At 39.0% G+C, this 25,478-nt stretch overlaps 1 protein-coding gene and 1 long non-coding RNA gene across 2 annotated transcripts in view; one reads left to right on the forward strand and one right to left on the reverse strand.

Moving 5' to 3' along the window:
- The window catches only part of LOC122548600 (CUB and sushi domain-containing protein 1-like), a 2,366,391-nt gene that overhangs the window by 1,154,093 nt on the left and 1,186,820 nt on the right, over window positions 1–25,478 (forward strand). The gene's annotated exons all lie outside the window — the stretch shown is intronic.
- LOC122542025 lies at window positions 6,801–25,113 on the reverse strand. Its single transcript, XR_006309743.1, has 3 exons — window positions 24,662–25,113; window positions 23,590–23,699; window positions 6,801–7,339 (listed from the first exon to the last, which is right to left on the reverse strand). It is a non-coding gene; the product is annotated as an uncharacterized LOC122542025 (long non-coding RNA).

Raw genomic sequence — 25,478 nt, forward strand, 5'->3', positions numbered from 1 at the left:
TCCATCACGGTTGCATGTCAACTTTGGCTGAAAGTTGGAAACTCACCTGATCCAAATGAAAAGCATCCTGAGTTGGTGTAAGGAGGAAACGTGTAAACATCAAAGAATAGATTCTGTACTGCAGAGAGCAGTTGAGACTGGACCATTAAATATATTCAAGGTTGAGACAGGCAGATTTTTAATAGCTAAGAGAAACATGGGTTCTGGGGAAGAGGAAGGAAAATGGAGTTGAAGATCATCGGATTGGCCATGATCTTATTGAATGGTGCTGCAGGCTCAATATCCTACTTCTGAACCTCCATCTTATGCTCTTATTGGTCATAGTCTTTCAATCATCATTTGTTAGGGCAGTGGGTCAGACGACAGGAGGAGGTTGGGGAGGATCTTGAGGATAAGAAATCTAGAAAGTTGTTTAAAATTGGGATCTGAGATGCAGCATGATTACTCTTTCTGAAGGCTGACACAACAAGCCGAATGGTCTCATTGTGTGCTGCTGTAAGTTTCTCTAATTCTGCACTGAAATCATAGGAAGTTCAAGAATTCTGACTCAGCAACATGGCTCATGATAAGTTCTGCATGTAAACTGTGTTTATGTAATATTTCCTAGTCACATGGTAACTGCCAGCATATATGTTGGTTTGCTGTCTGAGACACTCGAGGTGAAATTGAACTTTCCATTATAGAAGGAGCAAGTATAATTGATGCCTATTTAAAATGTAGAGTGTATATCGCTTGCATCTGTTGAGGCATTTTTATGTTTTTAATGGGAAGTTTGATATGAACAAGAAAGAAATATAAGGATGTGCAGTTAGGATTAGGATGAAGTAAGATGGAAGGTGGCTTACGTGGAACATAAACACTCGCACAGATCAAGTGGTCCATTATTGTGCTGCACATCTTATGCAATGAGAAAAGATCAGTTATTATTTCTTGTACATATCATCAAACAATTGTCATCATTTAATTAAGGAAACATTATCTTTGTAGGCTGTCTGCTGCAATGTTTTGACTTTTTGCTTAATTAGAATATTTTGAGATCATTTAATGCAACTTATTTTTTACTGCAATCTTGTTTAAGATGATGAACTGAATGGAAAATACCTGTATACTGCTGTAAACTTTCACTCAACGTCAGCTTTCATTACACTACTCATATGGTACCATCTTCACTGCTGTCAAGTTTTTTTTCTTATTCAGAATTAAACTATTTTGACAGCAAACGTTACAGGCAGAAAATTAACTTGTTAAAATATGTTCTTGCAAAGGTGCATCTGTAATTGGCAGAACCATTGTAGCATTATGGTTCCTGTGTGTTTGTACATTTTTTTTTTATTGGCATGGTTCTTGTTTGCTTTACGATTATTAATTGGATCAAATTCTGTTTGTACACAGACCCAGCATAAGTGTTTTGTATGTTCAGGTAATTACTTGTGTCAACAATCAATCATTGCAAAGATCTTTTCAAAATCATAGTACACCTTAGAGTAAAGCTGTTTCTCTTCTGTTTTCTCCCTCTGCACCTGCCCCTGAACAGATCAACTGATGGTCTGTCATGCTCCCACAATGGGTAGTCATCCGGCAAATTGCCCAGGCACCTATTCTTCCTACATGAGCATAGCTATTCTTACCAATGCTCAGGAGCAATCATTACAGCAGGAGGAATTGAGAAGCAGCAGCCTTCACGATTTCTGTTTTGTTCTGCTTAAACTGGAGGTACATAGACACCTGACTTCCTTCTTAACCAAAATCGATAGTTCACCACAGGCCAAAGATGAATCCCCGAGATCCCAGGTCCTCATGTTCTACATTTCCCCAATAAGCATTCAGAGTAACTTAACATGACATTTTTATCGACAGGAGTTACCATATGGCAGAAAGTTAAGATTTGAGAGGGTGAAAACACATTTTTCACATGTATACATCTTAAACACAGACTAAATGGCACAGCAGGCTGAGGAGGAAGCAGGTACTGTGACATTTAGGCTGGCAGCAACATTATTTTGACAAGTAAAAACAATAACTGCGCTTCTGACAGAAATACATTCGCAGTATGTCTGAAGTATCTTGTTTTTCCAAACAGCTAAGTTAATCCTGATGTTGGGGAAAGATGAGGAGGACAGAATAAACAAGCAAGTGTGTGTAGAGGTAGCAGCTGCATTTCAATGAATCAATCTCTTTCTGTTGGTAGTAAGTGGCAAGTGAGACAACGAAGTGACACCTTCATTCATGTGATGCTGTTGAAAGCAACTAGATTTGCTTTCCATACTCACTAAAAATTCTGAAAGAGGAATCTTTCCTGTAGGTTATATGTCATTTCTTCCTTCTGTCAAGTTATTCTTTAGCAACATTATGAGATGCAATGGTGTTTTTTATACTATGTCAAAGTAAGTATAACACCAGCTGTCTACAGTACTGAGAATGTTGACAATTCTTGTCTAAATGGAAATAAACTTAGTGCCTAGTAGAAAGGAGAACTTCCACTTATAGCATGTTTTTCATGACCATGAACATCTCAAGGTACTTTGCTGCCAATGAAGTGTTTTGGAAGTGTCGTTACTGTTGTATGAAAGTCAGGTACAGTGGGTGGAATCTTGTCCCAGCGCCAGGGATTTCACCTGCTGGTTGTTCAAGCCAATGAAAGACGTGCATTTCCTCTTTTTGGGAAGATCTATTAAATAACACGTCAATCACCATAGTGGCCAAGCAACTGGTAAGTATTCCCTTGAACTCAAGACCCAGGGATGAAGATCTCCACTAACATGAGCTGATGACCAAAAGAGGTCAGCAGCTCCTGTGCCTAGCAGTGCTGCAGAAAGGGCCAAGGCTGCTACAGGAATCCTAGGATCAGGGAGCAAAGCAACTCACAAATAACTACTAAGGCTGCAAATAATGGAGGGGCGGGGAGGGTGGGGTCCCTTGATTGTGGGTAGAAGAGTATAGGAGGGTGGGCAGCAAGAACAGTGAGGGTGACTCCCTGAGAGTTCACTAGCCATCTGCACATTTTCACACATCTTTAAGGGTGCGTGGTCCACCACCAGATTGATTAAAATGGAGCCATGGTGGGATGGGGTCTTTGACTGGTCATTATTTGGTTAGTTATGACCCTCAATGGCTGTGGAATGTCGACCATGGATTTTCCCAGCCAGAATTTAATTCTGATAATGGTGGTAAAGTAGTGAGGTCCAGATACCCTACCTCCTCACGCACCTTTCCTGCCTTCAAGCTCACCATGAGACAGGTGAAAGACTCTGCCCAGTGAAGTTTTGGTCTCCTTATTTCTGTAAATGTTTAGCAGTTTACTGGGTTGATACATAGAATGAGGTAGGGCATGCTCTTTCTGCACTGGAGTTTGGAAGAGTAAGGCATGAACTGATTGAAGTGTATCAGATTCTGAATCCAATTTACAAGGTGGATGTGGAAAGGATAATGATCTTTTCTGTTTGAGGCCAGAACTTTGAAGCCCCTGGCCTTAGAAGGCTGTGGAAGTGGGGCAATTGGATCATATTAAGGTGGAAGTAGGTTGATTCTTATTAGGTTCAGGAATCAGAGGTCATCAGTGATTGATGTGAATGTAGAATTTGAAACACAAACAGATTAGAATGGATTCCCTACTGTGGAAACAGGCCCTTCGGTCAAACAAGTCCCCACTGACTGTCCAAAGAGTAATCCACCAGACCTATTCCCTGATATTTACCCCTGACTAATGGACCTAACACGATGGGCAATTTAGCATGGCCAATTCACCTGACCTGCACATCTTTGGATTGTTATGATCTTATGCATTGTTGGAACAGGTTTAAGGAGCTTAATGGTCTATTTAGATTAAATTAGATTAGATTCCCTACAGTGTGGAAACAGGCCTTTCGGCCCAACAAGTCCACACTGACCCTCCGAAGAGCAACCCACCCAGACCCATTCCCTTACGTTTACCCCTGACTAATGCACCTAGTACTACGGGGAATTTAGCATGGCCAATTCACCTAATCTGCACATCTTTGGAATGTGGGAGGAAACCAGAGCACCCAGAGGAAACCCACGCAGACACAGGGAGAATGTGCAAACTCCACACAGACAGTTGCCCAAGGTGGGAATTGAACCCGGGTCCCTGGCGCTGTGAGGTAGCAGTGCTAACGTCTGAGCCACCATGCCGCCCGTAAGTTCTGTTTTAGATAACTTCAGCAGTGTTATTGTATTAGGTTGGCAGAATGGGCTAGAATTTTAAAGCTAAGCACCACAATTTATAAAGCAGTTTTTGTTTGCAATTTTTATTAATTTAAAATATAAGGGTCTTGGTCATTCATTTGAAAGAGTTATGGTAAACCACTGACTAAATTGCTGGACTCCATAACACAGAAATACAAAGGACTGCTCAATGGAGGAGCCTCAGAACTTGGCTCATTAGTATGATTTTATAATTATGGCAGCAGTGTACTTGTTCAACTGTCACTTGGTTGTAGGATGGTTGACCCTGTCTTGGGGGCAGATATTTAAGGGTTATTGGCCTGCATATTATTTTGTATTAATGAACCAGTGCCATTCATTTGTATTCTTATTGCTATTTCAGAGAGTGGTTTGAAACAGCTGAATGGTTTTCTTATTGCCATTTCAGAAGACAGATAAGAACCTATGTTCTGGAGACACATACAGGCCTGACTGTTAAAGGTAGCAGATTTCCTTGTCTCACTGATTTTACTGAACCTGCTGGGATTTTATGACATCTAATGGTATGATTTAATCCAGATTTATTTAAATAACCATAGTTGAATTCATAAATGGCCATGTAGATAAGAAACCTGCTTGGCTTTTCCATTATTCATTAAGTAGGAACATCCATAAGTATAACACCAAAAGATTACATATGTTGAAAGATCAAGGTCCATTTCAGTTCTGGGAATTATTTCACCTCTGCTGGGGTGGTAGTTACACAATACACAAGACCCCAGTGTCCCAGTCAAACAAAGAGAAAATAAGTAATGGTCTCTGCTCAGATTAGTATTTAGCAAAGGTATATACAGGAAAGAATCAGGAAAAGAACAACAGAACATGAACTTATATCGCAAAAGGAACAGTCAGAATGATCTACAAACAGCAGAACAAAACTTCAAACTGTTTCCCAACGTTCTCCTGTTAGTTGTTCAGCTCCAGAGAATATTCACTTCTATCTCAATCCTTTAAGTTCTTAACTGACTCATCCCAATTTACATCCCTTTCATGCCTCACTCATTGTTAATGGAGGTATATATATATTTAGGTTTACATGACTACATATGGGGTTATGTATTGCAAAAAGTTTCAAGATTGATTTGAAATAGCTGTTACTTTTCTCAGGCAATGCAATGAGAGAGGGGAGAGAAGTATGAAGTCAAACAAAGTAAATGAAACCTAACCTGACACGTGAAATGGAGCTAGGAGCAAGTGAAAAATAGTTTTGGACCCTTGCTAAATAGCTCGCTCATCATGGAATTGCAGATAAGGTTTGTAAGATGGGTCATCATATTTGGCATTCCAAACTATCTTCTTCAAAGCACAGTACTGCACCCTAGCCTATTTGGAGGTGGTGAATAGACTTCATGACTTGTACACTGAATGGAAGCCTTCCATTTACAGGAGTGTAGCCACCCTTATCATGCTTTGCACAGGGAAAGTGGTGAATTCTTTACAGCAATGCCTTACTGTTGGTGCACATGATAACAGGACAACATGAAGCATCACAAGGACCTTTATCTAACTCCTGATAGAAGTTATGCAAAGAAATTGCACTGGCAATCATAAAAAATGTATTTTGCTTTAGATTTTGAGACTGACTGGCATTCTTAGTGAAGATTAGAAGTTCTCACTTGGTTCCTCTGATTTCTGACTGATCTCAAGGCCAAACTGGAAAATTTGTCCAAGATTAGACTGCTATTATTTTGATGTAACATGCATGAACAATTTTAACCTACCAGGAAATCCAGCGGTTCAAGTGGAATGTCAGTTTTATATTCCTCCCATTATGGTTGAGGGTAAAATCAGACTAGATTTGAAACCAAATTCTCTCAGATTTCTAGCTGGGAGGTGCTAAGTTTAAAATATTCCCTAACTGTGCACAATGGTAGCCAACATATAGTTGATGCATAAAAGAGCTGAGCAATCTGAAATAAATACTCATTATAAGAGGAATATAAAACAAGTCATATTCCTTTCAACTTGTGAAAACAAAATCAATTCTGGCTCAAACTGACAACAGATGTATCATGATAAAAGAACATGGCATTCTCTGCTGCCTCCTTTCCTGAGTTGAGATATTTCTAAAAGTTATTTATAAAGTGTGAATGATGCGCACTCAAGTGCGCAATTCCTGATGTGTTGATGCCTCTTTAATTTCCACACTTGGAATCCAGCCTTGCTCTGATGTGATTCCCAATTACTTTGGGCAGCCTTTTGATGTGAACACTGCTGAGATTGCTTGCCTGTTGCTCAAGATGGTTCTGAAAGCCCATCAATGCCAGCAAACCTTCATCACCTTATTATAAAATGAATTTTAACTTTGAACTTTAGATTCGAAACCTGGTTATCAAGACTATTATTTTAGCCAGGTACATCGCTGAGTCCTGGAAAGTTCAAGGTTTTGACAGTATGTCATTTTTAAAAAAAAAAATCAATAATTGAGATGATGGATGCGAGGAATTATTTGCTTCACTTTCTCTCTCATTGTCCAGCTTTGGTGTCCTGTAAATTCCATTTTTCCTCTTTTAATTCCTTTGATTTCATAATATTCAGGAAAGGCCCACTCAGATACTTAATCTGTTAAAGAGCTGCACAGAAACTTCAACTGAAGAAGTAATTGATGTTATTTTTCAACTGTCACAGTGTAATTTTGGAATTCTTACAAAAATAACACAAAGTGAAAAAAAGCAGGGATAGAGGAGAGCAAAATGAAACAAAGATTTCAAAACTATAATGTTGTTGCTCATGAACAGTTTCACAAGATGAACAAAATTAGTAATGGCATAAATATGTATAAGTACTTATAAGCAAAATACAACCTTTAAAATATTTGCATTGTACATTCTAGTAAAAAGGCGTAACTGCATTATGTTGCAGAGTGTCTTATGAATCGGATTGCATATCAGGTGGTTTTATTTATTACAATTTTTTTCTTTCTTTTGTGCAACAGAAGAGGCATACCTAAAGAGAATTAAATGGAGATTGCCTTCATTGTGTTTCCTGCAGTTCGAGTGTGTTGATAAGCATTCAGTGACATTAAGCTGTGGTCAGTTAACATTGAGGAGAGTCTTCAGCTCCGTCTGTTTGAATTTGTTTTCTAAATGCGCAGCCCTGCCAATCCAATAGTACAGATCTGTGGAAGAACAAAACAATTTATTCTCTGTGAAATATTCTCTTCATATTGTACTTAGCTGGATCTGAAGTGAGGTTTTCGTTATTCAAGTAAAATATTTGGAGCTTGAAAGAAAGTCTTGTGTTAGATTGGAAAATAAAGCATCTTAGTGAAATCACTGCTAGTTCACAAAAAAAGATATTCAGAGTTTCTGTATCACAATTCTTTAACTTATATCTAAAGATATTTTATCTGAAACAAGTGAAATTGGACTCAGTCAATCATTAAGATGAACAAGGTGATTATTCTTCCCCTGTCTCAAATTGACTCTGTCAGCGTTCCATTATCACCTTTCAGCACAGGTTACAATGGAGCCGCTTATGTGCAAATTGCATGAGAAGGAAGAGAAATTAAACGTTCCTTTAAATTAAAAGTCAACTTGCATATCTTTCAGTTGTTTAAATGGTAGCTATAAAGCTTAGCGCAGAGTGGGCCCACTCAGAACAGATAGGTCCACAGTTACACTATGATAATATTTGGCTTGATCAACGCTTTGATAAAAGTATTGCAATTGATTTCCATGCCAAGAAGAGAAACAAAAAGGCCCTTTTGCCCATGCCATCCAGAGACTGTGGATGGTCCTGAAAATTATACTTTTACGTGGTGGACTTGGGCATGACATGAATGAACACTCACTGTTTGGATTCAATCATCAAAGATATGCACAGAAATGGTACCAGGGAGGTGTCTCTCCCAGCCTTAATATAATAAATGATGGAGGATTCACAGTCCTCTAGAGTAGAATATTCAAAAGATTTACAATTTTTTGTGTGAAGAAATTTATATTGATCTCCATTGTTAATGATTGACTCCTTTACCTGAAACTGTGCCCCCAGGTTCCAGATTCCCTTGACAGTAGAATCAGTCTCTTTGTGTTCACCCTGTAAAGCACTTTTAAAATATTGTTTGTTCCAAGTAAATCACAGGTCATTCTTCTGAAATCTAGACATTACAAATCCAACTTGCTCAGCCTCTTTTTATAGGACAATACAATCATCCCAAGGACATGTGTAATGAACCTTTGCTGTAATAACTCCAAAACGAGTATATCCTTTCTTAAATATGGAGAGCACACCTACATTCAGTTCTCCAGGTGTAGTCTCACCAAAGCCTTGTGCAACAGTGATGCAATTTTCACATTCCTACCTTGCAGTCTTCTGCCAATAAAGGCCAACATGCCATTTGCCTTCCTTATTTCTAGCGGTATTTGCATGCTAACTTTTCTATTTTTTTTTCCCTTTTTTAAGCACATTTTATGAATATCCTCAAATTTATCTGAACACCAACTTTACAAGTTTCACAGCTATTTAAAACTATTTTGCTTTTGATTAGATTTCCTACAGTGTAGAAACAGGCCCTTCGGCCTAACAAGTCCACACCAACTCTCCGAAGAGTAACCCACTCAGACCCATTTCCCTCTGACTAATGCACCTAACACTATGGGCAATTTAGCATGGCCAATTCACCTAACCTGCACATCTTTGGACTGTGGGAGGATACCAGAGCACCCAGAGAAAACCCACACATACACGGGGAGAACGGACAAGCTCCACACAGACAGTCGCCCGAAGCTGGAATTGAACCCAGGTCCCTGGCACTATGAGGCTGCAGTGCTAGTCACTGAGCCACCGTGCCGCCCAAGTCTTCTGCCAATAAAGGCCAACATGCCATTTGCCTTCCTTATTTCTTGTGGTATTTGCATGCTAACTTTGTCTATTATTTTTATTTCCTTTTGTAAGCACATTTTTTGAATATCCTCAAATTTATCTGAACATCAACTTTACAAGTTTCACAGCTATTTAAAACTATTTTGCTTTTCAATTCTTACAAGCAAAGTGTACAGGCTCATACTCCCCGATGTTATATTCCCCATGTCAGCTTGTTGCTTTACTCAGAAGGAGGTGGTAACATAATCACGACACTCATAATCCTGGGTCCCAGGTGAATGCTGAGGGTCATGAGATCAAATCTCTTTCCAGCTGTTGGTGAAAGTTAAATTCAGTTCATAAATCTCGATCGAAAGCCAGTTATCTATGAGGGTGGTCATGGCACGCACCATCAACTCATGTAAAATCTCATCTGTTTCACGTCTTTTTGAGAAATAAATTTGTCATCCTTATCCAGTCTGGCCAACAGGTGACTTCGGACCCACAAAATGACACTTAACTGCCGCCTGAAATGGACGAAAGTGAGGACTGCAGATGCTGGAGATCAGAGTCAAGATTAGAGCGGTGCTGGAAAAGCACAGCAGGTCAGGCAGCATCCAAGGAGCAGGAAAATCGACGTTTCAGGCAAAAACCCTTCATCAGGCTCATTCCTGATGAAGGGCTTTTGCCCAAAACGTCGACTTTCCTGCTCCTCGGATGCTGCCTGACCTGCTGTGCTTTTCCAGCACCGCTCTAATCTTGACTCTGCCCTCTGGAATGGGCTAGCAAGCCTCCCAGTTCAAAGGCACTGAGCACTGGGAGGCAAATGCCAGCCTTAACATTGATTGCGCATCACATGAAAGCATAAAGAGTTGAACCTTTCTCTATCTCTTTCATAAATCTCTGTGTCTTCCTCATAAGCTACATTTTCATGCCCTCTAACCTTGTATAGTTTCCAAACTTACATACAGTACTATCTGTCTCTTTGTCCAAGCCTTCAGTATCAACTATAAATCTCCTCCAGAGGTCTCCAGCATCACATATGCCAGTCTTCAGCCTATTCAATTCACTCCATAAGGTATCAAGAAATGGTTGGTCCATTGTAAATATGAAGACTATGGACTCTAACAACAATAATATGAAAGAATAAGAATCATAGAGTCACAAAGTCATGCAGCATGGAAACAGAGCCTTTGGTCCAATTCATCCATGCAGACCATGTTCCCAAACGAAACTAGTCCCACCTGCCTGCATGTGGCCCATGTCCCTCTTATTCATGAACCAATCCAAATGTCTTTTAAATGTTGTGACTGTACCTGATTCCATTACTTTCTCTGGTAGTTCATTCCACACATGGATCACACTCTTAAGAATTTGCCCCTCATGTACTTTTTAAAACTTTCTCCTTTCACCTTAAGAATATTTCCCCTAGTTTTGAACTTCCCCACCCAAGAGAAAAGGCCCTTGATATTCACCTTATCTGTGGCTGTCATAAACCTTGATAAGGCCACCTCTAAACTTTCTACAATCCAGTGAGAAAGGTCCCAGCCTATCCAGCCTATTTTTATAATGCAAACACTGCTTTCCAGGCAATGTCCTGGTAAACCTTGTGCTCCAGAACTTTCTGCACCTCTCACCAAGTTGTTTCATGACAGATACAGCACTGGTGTCCACTTGACTAGGTGAAAATTGCCCAGATATGTTGAATAAACAAAAAGCAGGACAAATTTGACTCAGTCAGATGCCATTCCATCAGTCTGTTCTCAATCATATGTAAAATGACAGAAGGATTCATACCAAACAGCACTTGCTCACAATCACTGGTACACACTTTAGGTTCTACTAGAGCCACACAGCTCCTAAACTCACTATGGTCTCAATTCAAACATTCCATGAGTGAATAAAAAACCCTTGAGGCACATCGCCGATCCTTCGTCTAAACGGTGCCAACACGAAAATGATCGTTTTTTTTCTTATTCTTTGCTTCTTGTTCACTAATCAATCCACTATCAATGTTAATATATTGCCCTCAACTGCATAAAACCTTGTGTAGTAACCTTTTGAGCAGCACTTTATTGAATTCTTTTCAGAATTCCAGGTATATTATCACTACTAGTTCCTGTATATATACCCTGCTAATTATATCATCAGAGAACTCTCACAAATTTGTCAAACATGATTTTCCTTTCATAAAGCTAAGTTGACATTGTCCACTCAACTATAATTTACTAAGTGCACCAACCACCTCAGTAGTAAACTCCAACACAATGAATGATGTCAGACTAATTAGCGTATAATTCATTGTTTTCTTTCTCAATTCTTTATTGAATAGCAGCATCACTTAGATTCTGGATATCTGCTGATTCTGCCCACCATCTTTAATTTCCACCAACCTTCATTCAATTTGTCTGGGACAAAGAAATGACAATCTGGACTAGGTCTGACTGTATTGTTTGAAATGAGTTAGCAATGCCAGCTTGGCAAGACAATTTTTTAATGTCTTCTACCAACCTTTAATACTTGTAATATTTCTAGAAGTTGACATTTCCTAAGTTTTCTTCCACCTCAAAATCAGTCTTTTAATACATCTTTCAAACAGATTTTAAAGTTTTGAAGAAATTAGTCCTTGCCTGAGATATTTTTTCATCAGCATTTTTCTGTAAATGTGGCAGAGGTTGCTTCAAATAAGCACTCAAATTAATTTGAATAGTTATGACTCTATTACCCCTTCACCAGTTATGTCTAGAACTGAGGGAAGTTGCTATGAAATCAGGGAACCACTTAATGTGGGTCAATGAATGGATTAGAACAAAGGAAATGAACTTCTGAATCAAAGACTGTCTTGGTATGGCAGTAAATACCAAAACTGTTGCACTTGCATCAGGGACTGAAGAAGGTCTTCTCCCTAAAGTATGAACCAATCAGTGTTCTTTCCTTATGTTGATACATCTGCTTTTGATTTCTATCATTTTCCTTTTGTTTACTACGTATTTCACCCTGGAACAACATCTTCATCTGGACAATAGCAAGCATCAAATATTAAGCTGCCATTCACCAGTCACTAGAAATTTCATATGAATGGGAGAGTGATTGGATTGTCAGACAATGCAGATATATTGCCTGAATTTGAAGTGGCTTATCGGTGAACAGGATCAAACACAAAGAGGGGCAGGGCAATGTGTGTAACATCAAATTGATTCTTTTTTTGTATTTTTGATGCCATCCTTTAAAGTTACAGAATTATTGGGGAAGCTACTTTGAGATTTTCACATTTGGCTCATGAAGGATGGGCCCTTGTTGCCTTTAAAGGTCAAGGTCAAGAACACACTTGAATCCTGCTGCACAACCTCGCAAGGATAGGCAAGCATCTGCAAGAACCACTTAATGAAGGGCAATGGTTGGAACAGGGTCTTGGCTGCTCCATAAAGAGAGTCTGCAGCATTTATGGGCTGGACCTGGGAGACATTGATTGCAAGGCTAGCTCAAGCTGAAGGTGCCCTTGGAAGAAGTGCTATTTGGTAAAATGTATTCGTGACACACAACAGGCAGTTCATCATTGTGGAGAGAGACCCTGTGCAGACTTGCCACATGGGTGCTGGCGGTCAAGTGAAGGGGATAAGATATTGCTAGCTCCCCCCGCCTACACCTAGTAGGCTGCCTTCAGGGAACTGTCTGGTCTTCCCCCACTGTATAGGGATGATCAGCCGCCATTAAGAATTCATGGGCAGCAGAAGTTTCTACCAATTGGCAACATGTTGCTGCCAGATGGGTAGCCACCTCTGTAGCTTACCTGACTGCAACGTGAACACACAGAAGTGGGAATGCATTCGTCCGCCAACCCATAGGTGACCTTTCAAGTTTCTCCCCTGGTCTTTCACCCTGACCTTCCTCCAAGGATCTCATCAGGTTCCTTCCCCAGGGTGCTGAGTGTTCGTATTCTCGCCGCTGAGATAGAAGGTTCAGGATTAAAATCTCCCTCTGTGATCTTGAGAACATAATGCAACTGACAAATCATCTCATAATTGAGTGTTTGTCACATGATTTATATCATCTTCTCAGGACACTATTTATGTCATTCTTTCACTGAATTCACTGGATTAATTAGACATTGATCTCAGCGACTGCCTTGAGTTTCCTCTTGCTGTTTAGTGTCCTGCTTTATTCCACAATCATGGATTGGCTTAAATATAGGGAGGGAGCCTCTAAATTTCAGGGAGAGCTTAACTGGAAGACAGAAGTTGTGCACTGTCCTGTTTTTTAAAGAATGTGTTATTGTTGTGGAATCTCCCACTCTTACTCGTTCCTGCCCTCTAATCTTGACAACACCACTTCAGCTTGTCCCATTTTTATGGGACCCTTTTATATCGCTTCTTAAGAGTCAGTTACTCTGCACATAATCCACGTTGATCTTTCTGTTCAGTGCTGATGGAGTGCTGCATTGTTAGAAGAGTGAGACCTTTCAGAGAAAGTGATAAACTAAGGTCCCATCTAACCCATGCGATGGATATGAAAATCTTGCAGTGTCCTTTGGAAAAGAAGATGGAGTTCCTTCCAGTGTCTTGTCAATGAACACTCAATTCACAGCTAAAGAAGTTGATCTGGTTATGCCTCTTGCTCTTTATGGTACCTTCTATCTATGTTATGACACATTGCATACTTTGAAAGAATTTGATTATTTAGGTATTCTAAGCTTTTCTAAAAGATCAGAAAGAACCACCCCCTTTTCTCACAAAAAAGTTGGTCTAAAGTACCAAGTTGTTTGGGTGGGAGTTGTCCCTCCTTTCTACTTCTTTATAATTGGAAACAGCGACAATAATATAATGGATTATTCATGTCCAAACAGAGTGACAGTATGATACTCGAGCCACTTGAACATATCAAATTAATGCAAACAGGATTTAGTGCATAGTTAATATGGTCACATTCTTAAATTTATATGAATAGGTAATCTACACCAATTTATTACTGGCTGTGTATAATTAGATACTGAATACAAGAGCTGAATTTCAGAAATGAGAGTGAGTACATTCAATAGCATAACATTTTTTGATTGTGGCACCAGAGAATCGAAGCAAAATTGCAGTTCATAAGCATCAGGGTAAAGCTCTCCTCAAGTGGGATTGATAGTCTGCGCAAAACTGTTGTTGTGATTGTTGGAGGCCAGTTAGCTCAGCCCCAGGACATCACTGTGGGAGGTCTTCAAGACAACATACTTGGCACAGCTGTCTTTAATTCCTTTTATCAGTAACCTTTTCTCTATCATAAGGTCAGCAAAAGGTCTATTCTCTGATGACAACAGAGCATTCTATTCCATTCACAATTCCTCACATAATGAAACTGCATACTTTGACTGGGTCTGGGTAATAAGTGTTGAACATATAGTGACACCCATAGCCTGAGAATTGATTAAAATAAAAATGACCATTCAAAGCAGATAAGATTTTTGAACTCAAAATGATAAAGAATTATGGTTGTCCTGTTTCTTTATAGGTTAATTTACCAGTTCTACTCTTATTAACTAATGCTACCATTAAATTACAATTTAGGATTGAGATCCATTATTTCCAGAGATGACGTTTATAAATTGATCAGTTACAAAGAAGCATGATGAATTTCAAGATTTGCTTACTTTCCTTTTTAGATCTGATATTTTTTGTCCTTGGAGTATTGCATGCAGTTCTGATCACCGCATTATAGAAAGGATGTGGAAGATTTCAAAAGGGTTCAGAGGAGATTTACTAGGATGTTGCTGGTATGGAGGGAAAGTCTTACGAGGAAAGGTTGAGGCACTTGAGGCTGTAATCATTAGAGAGAAAAAGTTGAGAGGTGACTTAATTGAGACATATAAGATAATCAGAGGGTTAGATCGGGTAGACAGTGAGAGCATTTTTCCTTGGATCATGATGGCTAGCACAAGCGGACATAGCTTCAAATTGAGGGGTGATAGGTTTAGGGCAGGTGTCAGAGGTAGTTTCTTGACTCAGAGGGTAGTAGGGGCATGGAATTCACTGCCTGCGACACTCGCCAACTTTAAGGGCATTTAAATAGTCATTGGATAGACATATGGACGAGAATGGAATAGTGAAGGTTAGATGGGCTTCAGGTTGGTTTCACAGGGCGGCGCAACATTGAGTGCTGCAGGGCCTGTACAGCACTGTGATGTTCTATGTTCTAAATACCTTATTGTTGAAACAGCAATCCATTTTACATTGCAGAACACTATTATTAACCAGAATGCTTTATCATCAATTTGGCTTCATTCAGTTCTTTATACCTTTGCATTCACTCATTCCTTGAATTGTAATGGTCTGATACTATCATTAGTAGTTCCTGTATAAGGTCACAGTTCTGTAGGATTAATGTTGAAGCTGTATTAAGCTTCACACAATCTGATAATGTCACACAATTTGTCAAGCTGTCTAGCACATGGTCTCAATGGAAACAGACATGTCAGCTCAGGCTACTGATGACATTGTAATTAGGCTCAACAAGACAACATAACATGCACCAAATGCTATCTTGTATTAAACAACATCTTCTGATTAAGATTCAGCCATGATTAATCCTCTTTCAGTAATCATCAGGTAGACCCTTAGACTGAGTATAGGGAAGGCCTGAGTTTGTGTTTTTGTAATTTTATTCATTCATGGGACGAGGCTGCTGCTGGCTAGGCCAGCATTTATTGCCCATCCCTAATTGCCCAGAGGTAGTTAGGGGGTCAAACACATTATTGTTGGTCTGGTGTAACATGTAGGTCAAACCACTTAAGGATAGCAGTTTCATTCCCTCAATGACATCAGTGAATCAGATGGGTTTTTCCAATGATTGGCAATGGATTCCTGGTCATCATGGACTCTTCATTCCACCATCTGCCATGATGGCATTCGAGCCAGGGTCCACATTACCTGGGTCTCTGGGTTAAGAGACCAGCAATAATACCACTAGGCCATTGCCTTGGTGTTGTTAGTGTCTCCATTTCTGAACCAGGAAATCCAAATTCAAGTTCTCTTGCTCCAGAGGAATGTAATTACACCTCTGCAGAGTTGATTTGAAAATATCTACAGGCTTATGCTATTTTACATGTATAAATAGCCTCCATTGACACTGGAGACATCTTTGGCTGGATTGACAGAATTTCAAAGGAGGTTTTGGTGAGCCTTGTACCGTATTGATCATGTCCCTATTCCTGGACAAGGAGATGTTGATTCAAGTCCTACTTGTTGCAGAGAAGTGTCATAATATATCTAAATAGATAGTTTAAAAAATATTCACAGAAGAGGGACTTATATTTCAATGATAATGTCCTCATCTCTGAGCCAGAAGAAATGGTTTTTGGTCCTATCTATCCCAGCGTTGTGTCATAACATGTCTGAACAGATTGATTAAAATAACTGTAAGTTATCTACAGCCCACACAAAGTTATGGGTAGGTGTTTATACTATAGTAATACTGTACCTAACTCTGAACAAGAAAACCCATGTTGAAATCCCACCTGCCACAGAGATGTGTCAAAATGTGCTCAATGAGGGTCATAGGATCATAGAGCATGGAAACAGACCCTTTGGTCCAACCTGTCCATGTCAACCAGATATTCTGTATTAATCTAATCCCACTTGCCAGCATTTGACCCATATCTGTGTAAACCCTTCTTGCTCATATTCTTGACAGCTGAACATGAAAACATGAAACTTCATTCCAGATCAAACCATACTGGAAGGAACCAGTCTTTGCTGCTATCCAGAGAATTGGTACAACCATTGCTTTGCATTATTTTGGAAAAATCCAATGAAATCCCCCTTTATCAATGACTTTGAGGCCTGTAAGCTGACCTGGCAAGAGCTGGCAGCTCTTTTAGACTCAATATTGCCACTAGGGAAGTGGTGGCTGCTACTGGTATTGCACCCACAGGGACCATAGATGTGGAAGGAGTGAGTGCTGGTGGGAAGGGGATCTTGAGGGGTGGGGTCAGCAATACGTGGGGGAGAGGAAGGTATCTCTAGGTGGGCTAGCCCTTCTTAATGCTGGGTTCTTCATTTTTGAGCAACAACAGCACATCCCTCCCCTTCCCAACAACTCTGAGAGATGGTAAGCACATTTGTCAGGGTTTGCACTTAATGATTTCTCTATGTTTAGCACCCAACATGCGGTGGACAGTTGATGCCAGCAGAAGCAGAATTAAACCTTTATTACCCATTCAAGGGCATCAATTAGAGAAAAGGTGAGACTTTCTTCCATGGACTTTATCAGAGTGGGCATGAGAAAGTAGTATGTTCTTCTCAAAGACAGTCCTTCCCAATTAAATGTTCCAACTGTCTAACACACCATGTGGAGGACTCTCTACCTGTGTATTTCATGTTTAATGAAATATAAAAATGATGAAGTAAGTACTGTAGAAGACGTTTCTCTGTGATCACACAAATGTTGTTGCTGGAAGAGATTTGAAAATGGTGCTATAAAATATAGCACAGGTGTGTAGCCAGCAGAGGCGTCATTATCCGTCACCTTGAACACTGAGCAGATTGCAAAGGGTAAGTTACTTGGACATGATGGAATAGCAGAGAGCAACGATACTTAGAGTCATCACTGATATATACTTCCTGATTTACAAAGATCTGAAATTGGCAATTGATCATTTGCATTGATCTAACAATGATAAAAACTTCCTGTTCAATGAAGTTTCCAAGTACTCATTGGAATCACAGCATGATTTTGTCTCCTTATATGGTTGGTTTTCAAAGTCTTTCTTTGCATCACAAGATTAGGATTATTTGTGAGATTTATTGCCAATAAATTAATCATATTCCCTTGTCAGTTATTGCTAATGTACATAAAACAAGATGAGTTTCCAACAATATGTTAACACATCACAAAGTCTGCACACTTTGAACTTGATCACATCAGTTCTTCATCTTTTCCTCATCTGCTACTGAAATTTTCATTTATTTCTTTGTTATCTCTAGATTTGACTACTCCAATGCATTTCTGATCAGCCACCAATTGTTTTGCCCTCTATAAACATGAGATATTTCAAATCTCTGCCATCTCCCTCTCACCCACTCCCAATCACCCATCACTCCTTTGTGTCTACTGACTTATGTTACATTTTAAAACGTCTATCCTTGTTTTCAAATCCCTCGTTTGCCTCACTCTTCCCTTTCACTGTAACGTCTTCCAGCCTATGTCGCACTGACATAATTGGGTTGGTCCAACTCTGGCCTCTTGAGCACAGATGTAAAAGCTCCAGAAGGCTTTCTATCTATAACTGTGACTGATTCTGTACTTTTGATTAACTCTGCCAAATGTATGGATCCCTAATGCTGTCATAATTGTGTGCACAGTGCTTTCGGAGACAGTGCCAAATGTCACTGTTTTGAAGTTTGGTGTAGAATTGTTGTTAAACTGAATTCCTGCTGAAAGATCCTATGGTATTCCAGAGATGCTACTGTAAGAGTAAGCCTCCTCACATTACCAGGATATAACCCGTTCATCCTCAGGTATATTAGTAAGGGCTGTTGAAGCGAGCTAATTTAGTTTTAAATTTGAACCCTGAAGTAATTTGTTCCATAAGCGAGGCTTCATGAATGTTACCATGTGATAAGAGTAGTTGAGAAGTGCAAAGATATGTTTCTTTACATTATTGATGGGGGATTGAAGTGCTCTATAAATACAACTCTCTTACATTTTGACTGTGTATTTGTGATCATGCATTATTTATAAGGGTGATAATTATTTAAGAATGCATTATTATAAATTGAAAGCACAGGGGGTGAATTTTTTTTATCTTTTCACACCCGGGACGTGGGTGTTGCTGACTGGCCAGCATTTATTGCTTGTCCGAATTGCCTTTGAGAAGGTGGTGGTGAGCTGCCTTCTTGAACTAAAGCAGTCCACCCACACTGCCCTTAGGGAGGCAATTCTAGGATTTTGACTCAGCAACAGTGAAGGGATCGTGATATATTTCCAAGTCAGGATGGTGAGTGACTTGGAGGGGAACTTGCAGGTGGTGGAGTTCCCATGTGTCTACTGCCCTTGTCCTTCTAGATGGAAGTGGTTGTGGGTTTGGAAGGTGCTGTCTCAGGATCTTTGGTGAATTTCTGCAGTACATCTTACTGTTTTTCAATACACCCTGCTGCTGCTGAGCATCAGTGACAGAGGGAGTGAAGTATAAGGATTGAAAGGTAGAAGCTGTCAGTCAACATAAAGAGAAGCAAAGTGTTCATGGAAGAAGCCTTATGTCAGAATGGGTAGAATTCTTGTCTTTGAGTTGGAGTACCATGGGTGGTATATTCATCACATGATCAAACTGTTTTGAGTGTCAACTTTGCAAAGCTTTTCAACACCCAATCAACAGCAGGTAGTAAAAGTGGGAGAGATTCCTGAATAGCCACGTGATAGAAAGAATATTGGAGTCATTCCACCACTGTCCGCAAGTTCCAGTCTATTATATGCATGCAAATGTGCAAGGTGCCATAGCAACTCCGATTCCTTGAGCAAACTATTCACGCAAAAGGGATCAATCCTACTCCAGGGAGTGAGGGTGGAATCTCACCAGGTACTTCATAGAAGAAGCTGTAAAACTTAGCTGGAAAACATAAAACGTAGCTAAAAAACTTACCTAGGAGGATGTGGATGAATAAAGACTGAAAAGCGGATTACATTAATTTAAATGTTTAAAATAAAAGTCCCAAGATGCTAATCATATGTATCCAAGAGCAAAAATGATGATTGGGGAGTAAACTGCTGAAGCATCAGTCATCAGTTCCTGTGTTACCCCCAATTAAGAAAGGCCATTAATTGAAGATAGGAAATTATAGGCCAATTAATCTTGCCCTGGTTGAGGTTAACCTTGCAGAAATGAAACAGCACTTAACAGAGGAAAGAGCTAATTGGAGATAGTCAACATAGATTTTTTTCAACAGAAAAACTGAGATTGAAATAACTGAAGGAAGTCCTTGAATATATAGGTTCAAGGGATGTGTTTAATATTATCTGTATGAATTTTCTAAAGGCATGAAACACTATATTTTTGAATATGAGAAAGCAACAGGCTATAGGAGAGCATGGCTGTATCAGAGAAGTGGTCAGAAAAATGTGAAAGATGATATTTTAGGATAAGGGATAATGAAAAGAAGTGGTTTTCAAATGTTAATATTTTTAGCAGGATAAATTTGCTGAGAGATCTGGGAATACAGATTCATAGATTTTAAAGAGGCAATATGAATATGCAAGAGCTTGAATCTATATAATCAACTTCTCAATCTCTGGTTTCCCAAAGATACTTTGCAGTCTACTTTGAAGTGTAGTCATTCTCATGACACAGGGAAATGTAGCAGCCAATGTGTGCACAGCATTGGGTTCAGATCTCATCCAAGTGATTCCAGCTTTTAAAGTTCATGTTCCATTAACCTGGCGTGTCAATCCAGGTTATCTTGTACCTGAAATCTTTGCAGCTGGATTCCTGGACATCCTTCCTTGAATTGATGCCAGATTCAAACTAATAGTTGGAAAAGAGGAAGCCTGCACTACATTGACCACTCGACCTTTGGGGGCTGGTTTCCTCGATTTAAGAATAAGTACACATTCCTATTAAATACATGACCTTAGTCCTGATAAAACTGGAAGAATGTTGATTACAATCTGTTTAGCTCCGGCTGAAAACACTCCGTTATATCTTGATGAGTGGAGCTTATCCCATGATGTCAGGTGTTTTATACCTCAACTATAAGATACAGAGAAATTAAGGGACCTTGATATGTTATTTTTCTACAAATTCCTAAAGGTGGAATGTCAAATAGATTAAATAGTTAAAAAAAACACTGAGGAAATACTTCCCTTCAGTCACCAAGGTATCAATTAAAATGCAGCAAGCTTATCCTTGAAGTGAGTACACTGGTTAAGCCATAGTTAGATCACTTGTATAGCACATAGGATATAATAATCCTCGAGAAGATATAGAGAAGATTTATGATGATGTTGAAAGAACTGGAGAATTTATTCTATGGAGAAAGATTGGATTGGCTAGGGTTATTTTCTTTGGAACAGAGGAAGCTGTGAGGAGATTTTACTGAAGTGTATAACATGACGAAGGACTTTGTGGATTGGAAGGACCTATTTTCCGGGGGAAAGAGGTGACAAATGAGGGGACATGGATAAAAAGGCAGAGGAATTAGAAAGGAGTTGAGGAGAAATTATTCATCTGAGTGCAGGTCTTGAATCCACTGTCTGAAAGAGAAGTAGAAACAGGATCCTGATCACTTTTTAAAAAGAAATCTGATCATGTACTTGAAGTGTGCTTACAGGTCAAAATCTAGAAAGTGGCATTATTGGCTGGATAGTTCTTTTATACCCAGCACAGGCATGGAGAGACAAATGGTCACTTTCTGCACTGTGAATGTTCTACACTTCAATTAGTTTCTGCCGATGTGGGAAGTGATGTCAAATGAGTTATTTTACCTTGTACATGGCACAAGAAGTAAACAGAGAAGAGAAGAATGAAGCTGTCTTTACATTCCATACATTTCCTTCTCAGATCTGATGCTATATCTCAGTTTAATCATGCTCCAATTTGGTTTGACTTTTCCATTTGCTGCACCATGTAGCTTCATGGTCTGTCAGTGCGAGATTACTTAATTACAGCTTAATTCAGAATACGAATCAGACTTGCTTCCACTGCCTGCCCTGACTCATTAAAAGCAAATGGGAAATGTGGCAAGGGTCCCATTTTCTTTTTGCTGCTTGAGATCAGCCACCAATTGTTGAATTTTCTGACAGCATTGCATTGACATTGAATATCAGTTTTGCTAAAGAGACAGCAGGCAGTGACCACATTGAAAATTTTAAAAAATATATTGTTTTTACTGGCATAGCAGATTGTGCAGCACCATTTCCTTTCTCCCTTGCCCCCAGCTGGCTCAGGTGAATAATCTGACATGACAATTGGATGCTGGCAGATAGGGACAGAGTACAACCCTGGAAATGGGTATAAAGCTTCAACTGATGGTCGTCAGGCAAGGCTACTAACAGAAGAATGTTGAAGCCTCTATATTTCCTGGAAAGCAGCACTCAAATACAAAACATAAAAACATAGAAGGTAGTAACAGGAGTAGGCCATTCCACTAGTTCAGCCTGCTCTGCCATTCATCATGATCGTGACTCATCATTCAGTTCAATGCCCTAATCATACCCTCCCTCATACCCCATGAATCCTTTAGTTCCAAGAGATACCATCTCCTGCTTGAAAGCACTTAATGTTATAGTCTCAACCACTTTTTGTGGTAATGAATTACACAGTCTCACACTCTCAGGGTAAGAAATTACTCCTCATCTCAGTCCTAAAAGGCTTACCACTTATCCTTAAATTATGGCCCTGGTTCTGGATTCCCTCAACATTGGGAATGTGCTTCATGCATTTAAATTATATTCTTTGTTAGAATTTTATAGGTTTCTACAAGATTCCTATTCATTATTTTAAACTTAAGTGAATACAGTTCTGCCATCCCAAGAATCAATTTGGTAAACCTTCATTGCACTCCCTCTATAGCAAAAACATCCTTCCTCCAATGAGGGGACCAAAATTGTACACAACATTCCAGGTGTGGCCTCACTAATGCCTCGTATAATTGCAGCATGACATCTTTGTTCCCGTACTCAAATTCTCTCACTGTTGTTACAACATAGGGTAAACCCCTCTGTTAATTTAAACCCAACACACAGAGAAGCTCACTTCGTGGCATAATCTGTGAAATTCTGAGAGGCCACGAGCTTATCCCCAAGGTCACTATTTAAAGTAAAAATTAACAATTTTATTCTTTAAGTCCAACAGAGAATATTAAAACCAACAACTATTTACAACTCCTTTCTGTTAAACCTATCTTGTACCTTGCCACTCTACAATACTGCTCCAATAAAAACCCAGACTAAGATTTACTTAAAAAATGCAAATTTCAAAACCAGTCAGAATCTCCTCTTTGTATCTTCCTCTGTAGATTTTTTCCTGTCATCTTTCTTCAGTATTCTACTTCATAGGTCTTTCATATGAACAGGTACCCTTCAGAGAGCTATTCAGCTAGCAGTCTACACTTGTTAGTTTTCTTGGCAGTTCTCTAACTTTTCAAAATGGATGATTTTATACCCCAAAACATTGGATCATTTCATTAATTTGGTGTTTTCAAAATGGTAAATTCAAATTTGATTGGACTTTGGTATCTGCGGCATAATTTAAACTGATTGGCTGAATTTGAATATGTTTTTGTATCATGGCAACTCATCTGGACTATTGGTTTCAAAGTCAAATGTTACATTTTAAATTCTTTCCGAACATGCTGTGCCAGCCAGAAATTTCCGCTCCCTTAAAGTTACAGTACACACCTACACCTTATAACACTATGAAGGCCAACAAACAATTTGCTTTCTTCACTGCCTGCTGCAGTTGCGTGTTTACTTTCAGTGACTGGTGCATAAGCATACCACCTAATTGAGCAATCCCCTTCCCAGTTTACAGCCATTCAAATACCAATCTTTCTTCTTATTTTTGCTACCAAAGTGGGTAACTTCACACATACTCACATGATACTGCATTTGCCATGCATGTTCTCACTCACTCAGCCTGTTGAAATCATACTGCAACATCTCGTCATCTTCCTCACAGCTCACCCTTCCACCCAGCTTTGTGTCATCTGTAAATTTTGAGATATTATATTTAGTTCCGTAATCTAAATTATTGACATACATTGTGAATACTGGGATCCTAGTACCAAGGTACCCTATTGGTCATTACCTGCCACAAATGACTCATTGATTCCTACCTTTTGTTTCCTGCCTGCTAACCAGTTTTTTATCCATCTCAACATATTACCCTCAGACCCAAATACTTTACTTTCACATTTTAATCTATTACATGAGACTCTGTCAAAAGTGTTCTGATAATCACATCCACTGGCTCCTTCTGATCAACTGTCCTAATTATACCCTCAAAGAATTTCAACAGATTTGTCAAGCATGATTTCCTCTTTGTACATTCATATTGATTGTGTCTGGTTCTACCACTGTTTTCTAGTTCAAATTAATTTAGTTGATATCAAATCGTCACTGCTATAAATTGTTGTTTCATTTTCAATCTGGTATTCTTGCATCTGTCTTGGTAGTGCAGAATAAAAAGTCAAGACAGATTTTTTAAAAAAAAATTGATATCTTCAATAGCACTCAAACAGAGGTCTCATTTATTACAAAAATGTCCTGCATTTTATGGGCAAATGATTAAACCTGGAACAAATGATTAAGTATTGAAAATAGTTGTCAGTACATGATTAAAATCTGTAAAAAAATCACTTCATCAAAAAATGCAAAATATTATACAAAAGAACTTAATAAATTTCATGGTAGCTTGCATTCCATTTAATTATTTTAATGCTGGCTTCCGACATTTCATTTTTCTTCACCTCAATGGTTGAAAAATTGTGCAGCATTAAAAAAGTCTTTCAAAAAGTGATGGCAAGAACAGTAATGCAATGGTACAAATGTGACATGGCTTACAAGCTGTCAAATGTTGGGTTAAGGTCTTGCATGTGCTCGGAATTGTACAATAGTTGATGGTATTTATTTTACTCTGTGACTCTGCTGTCAGTACAGTGGCACCTACCTTTGTTTGGCAAGATTTGGTTTCCTGTTCTGAAGGCCAAAATGTGAGGTTCTGTGCTGAAGTCTTGTGTTTCATTCACCTCACCTCTTTGTGCTTTATTCATGTGTTGCAGCAATTTTCTTTTCACATAATACTTGGAAACTTTGACAGAACAAATTGTCATCTCTTCTGCTGCCTACATGCTTAAGCACACTAAGTCCTATTATTTATCCCTGTGACCTATGTTGGCACCCAGTCTGACACTATGGAAAAGCTTCAAATTTTCATCCGTGCTTTCAAATTTATCTGTGGTCTTTTCACCCCTCTTTATCTCTGGATATTCCTCCAGTTCTACCAGCCACAAATATCTCTTTGCTCTTCCATTTCTGAGCTCTTGCTCATCCCTGATATTGACTGTAATGCCTAACCCTATGGAATTGCTCCCTTAAACCTCTCTACCTTTTACCTTTCTCATCAAGATGTTCCTTGAAACAAACCTCACTGATTAAGCTGTTAGTCACCTATTATGTTATCTACTTATGTGGTTAAGTATCAAATTGTCTTTGATTAAGTCTCTGTGAGGCAAATTTGTAATGTTAATCATGCTTCATAAAGGCAATTGTTACTTATGTAGTAGTTGTCAGATCTGTAATATTAACCGAAAGGAAGTAGGCTGGTTTTTATTACATAGAATCTAACTTAGTGACTTGCTGACTAGGATACAGAATTACCGCTCATGCTGACTTATATCTACTTGCACTTTATTCTAATTTATATATAATAGTAGATCAACACTTTTTTATTAGAAAGAGATTATTGCAATGTAGAACACACAAGG

This window comes from Chiloscyllium plagiosum, chromosome 3, assembly GCF_004010195.1.
Source record: "Chiloscyllium plagiosum isolate BGI_BamShark_2017 chromosome 3, ASM401019v2, whole genome shotgun sequence".
Taxonomy (NCBI): Eukaryota; Metazoa; Chordata; class Chondrichthyes; order Orectolobiformes; family Hemiscylliidae; genus Chiloscyllium; species Chiloscyllium plagiosum.